At 44.3% G+C, this 3,467-nt stretch overlaps 1 non-coding gene across 1 annotated transcript; it reads left to right on the top strand.

The window, feature by feature from the left end:
• Nucleotides 1-3,012: 3,012 nt before the first annotated feature.
• On the top strand, nucleotides 3,013-3,094 carry trnas-uga (transfer RNA serine (anticodon UGA)). Its single transcript has one exon. It is a non-coding gene; the product is annotated as a tRNA-Ser (tRNA).
• The last annotated feature ends 373 nt before the right edge of the window (nucleotides 3,095-3,467 follow it).

Consider the following 3,467-nt stretch of genomic DNA (forward strand, 5'->3'; position numbering starts at 1 on the left):
GCGTGCCGCTGACACCATTTTACCATTACCTCCCAAGCAAAATGTATTTTATCAACTCAATGGGCTTCTTAATTCCTGTTCAATTTGGTTTGGTTGTTAAAGTAAAATCGAAAGAAACTCTTTTTTGTCCCTTGCTTTTCTTATCGGGGTCATTGGGTCAATTTGGTTCTTTCTGGTTTGTTGGCCTCCGCTGCGAACAGAACAATAGACATCCGGGACCAATCTTTATAAATAGAAGCGTCGAGCACAAGGGCAATGCCGCTATGGAGATTCTTCATAAAATCCTGAAAGAGAAATATAAAATGTTGGATAACTCGGCTGGTCTGGCAACATCTGTGGAGAGAGGAAGTTACAGTTCCGAGTCCAGTATGACACTGCCTCCCATTCTCGGTTTCCCTCTCAGTCAAAGTCTGGTACTGTATGTGAGGGTGGGATTCAGTCTCTATCAGACATTGGTACTGAATGTCAGTGTGGAAATCTTTCTGTATTTATCAATCACAATGCTTGTTTGGGAAACGTGAGATGAATACGTAACACCAGCATGGCTGTAACAGATAGAGAAAGTCACACAGAAAGAGACTATCAGGATACACACAGTGACACACAGAAAAGGTGCAGTGCAAACCAGCAAGATACTGAGATGGAGAAATTGGGTATTTAGGAAAATGTGTTTTCTGCTGCACACAGAGAGGCCCTGTTTGTAAATGTTTATCCTGCTGTGTAACCGTGCTCTCTGATGTGTAACTGAGCTCTCAGCTGTGTAACTGAGCTCTCTGCTGTGTGACTGTTCTCTCTATCGTGGAAAAATGACTCTTCCGTTGACAGATTTGCACTGCACTGCACTAATTGGAGGGCTGTGACCAGTGGTGTTCCACAGGGATCAGTGCTGGGACCTTTGCTCTTTGTAGTATATATAAATGATTTGGAGGAAAATGTAACTGGTCTGTTTAGTAAGTTTGCAGACGACACAAAGGCTGGTGGAATTGCGGAAAGCGATGAGGACTGTCAGAGGATACAGCAGGATTTAGATTGTTTGGAGACTTGGGCCGAGAGATGGCAGACGGAGTTTAATCCGGACAAATGTGAGGTAATGCATTTTGGAAGGTCTAATGCAGGTAGGGAATATACAGTGAATGGTAGAACCCTCAAGAGTATTGAAAGTCAAAGAGATCTAGGAGTACAGGTCTACAGGTCATTGAAAGGGGCAACACAGGTGGAGAAGGTAGTCAAGAAGGCATACGGCATGCTTGCCTTCATTGGCCGGGGCATTGAGTATAAGAATTGGCAAGTCATGTTGCAGCTATATAGAACCTTAGTTAGGCCACACTTGGAGTATAGTGTTCAATTCTGGTCGCCACACTACCAGAAAGATGTGGAGGCTTTAGAGAGGGTGCAGAAGAGATTTACCAGAATGTTGCCTGGTATGGAGGGCATTAGCTATGAGGAGCGGTTGAATAAACTCGGTTTGTTCTCACTGGAACGAAGGAGGTTGAGGGGAGACCTGATAGAGGTATACAAAATTATGAGGGGCACAGACAGAGTGGATAGTCAGAGGCTTTTCCCCAGGGTAGACGGTTCAATTACTAGGTTTAAGGTGAGAGGGGCAAGGTTTAGAGTAGATGTACGAGGCAAGTTTTTTACGCAGAGGATAGTGGGTGCCTGGAACTCGCTACCGGAGGAGGTGGTGGAAGCAGGGACGCGAGTGACATTTAAGGGGCATCTTGACAAATATATGAATAGGATGGGAATAGAGGGATACGGACCCAGGAAGTGTAGAAGATTGTTGTTTAGTCGGGCAGCATGGTCTTCACGGGCTTGGAGGGCCGAAGGGCCTGTTCCTGTGCTGTACATTTCTTTGTTCTTTGGTTGTGTTAAATCATTCCCTGTTGTGTAAATGTGTTCCCGGTTGTGGAAATCGATCCGTCAGAAGCAGAACCTTTCTGCGCCATTACGGAGACGAAATTTCAATTCCTGATTAATTCAATCGTGTCACCAAGGGTTAGTTTCGACCCCTGGATTCCCAGTCAAGCGACAGAACCTTGTGTTTTTGTTATGAAGACAGTTAATTCAGCATGAATATTTTAAGATACTAATATGGAAGCGCCCAACGTGGGGCTCGAACCCACGATACTGAAATTAAAAGTACCATGCTTTACCGACTGAGCTAGCCGGAATGCTGCACTACCTATTGCAGATTAGCGGCGGTGCTCATTTGGAGGGTCAGTGTTGACTCGTTGGGTCGAATGGCCTCCTTCTGTTCTGGAGATTTTACGATTCGATGATACAAGGAGGTTGATGCGGTGGAGTCCTTCTGCCATACTGCCCACTCCTGACACCATGTAGAAATGCTGGTCTCTCAATGACTGGCGACCAAGGTCTTGTAATAAAAAATAATTAAATTAATAATTGAGCAGGTGCTCCTGGTTTCTGCTCTGACCGCGATCCGGGGAGAACTGCTCGAATCCAGACACGTGATCATGTTATTTGCGTCATCAGGTCATCACGTGACCATTCGGCCTGCACAGGTCTCTTTCTGTGCCGTAATTTCTAGATTCCATCATTTTAATTTTCTTCCAGACTGGGAAGTGTGGTCCTGTTCCATTTGAATTTCTAATATATTTCCAATGTAACTGATGTTGTGACACAAACTATTAAATCAGTGGAATTGTGCGTTTAGGGAGTTGCGATTTTCGAGTCTCTCAAGGCTTCTCTCCAAATCCAATGGCCATTTTCCACGAAGTATCAACCCCTCCTCACATAAACACTATCAGAACTTAGAAAAATACAGCACAGTACAGGCCCTTCGGCCCACGATGTTGTGCCGAACCTTTTTCCTAGATTAATCATAGATTATCATTGAATTTACAGTGCAGAAGGAGGCCATTCGGCCCACCGTGTCTGCACCGGCCGACTATTGGTCGCTTGAATGGAATAACTTCCTGGAGTGATTCCAGGCTGGTTTTAGAATGTATTCCATCGACCAAATAACTAATAAATGATACGTTGAACGCAGCTGCGATGGCCGAGTGGTTAAGGCGTTGGACTTGAAATCCAATGGGGTCTCCCCGCGCAGGTTCGAATCCTGCTCGCAGCGGCTGTGATTCGAATTGTTTCTTCGAAAATTAGTACGTTTTCCGATTGTTTGTAAATAAGCGGTTTGAACGTTAATCAAGTTCAGCCAGATATTTAACATTTTTGGGGGGGGTACTGAACGAAATATTCAGATGAATAAGGAACTCACACCCAAAACAGCAATCAGTAAATAATAACATTTGCTGCAACGTTCGGAAGGAGAAGCAGCAACGGCAGCGAATGGAAACGTGGTTTGGTTTCATTCAGCTGAATGTATTTCTGGGTAAAAAGATCGTGGCAGAAATGGAACATATTTTTAAAATATTTTCTTGTTCTCTTTCCTTTGTCTCTATCTGTTTCTTTGTTTCTTTCACTCTCCCTCACTCATTGTTTTT

The sequence above is a fragment of the Scyliorhinus torazame genome, chromosome 24 (genome assembly GCF_047496885.1).
Source record: "Scyliorhinus torazame isolate Kashiwa2021f chromosome 24, sScyTor2.1, whole genome shotgun sequence".
NCBI lineage: Eukaryota > Metazoa > Chordata > Chondrichthyes > Carcharhiniformes > Scyliorhinidae > Scyliorhinus > Scyliorhinus torazame.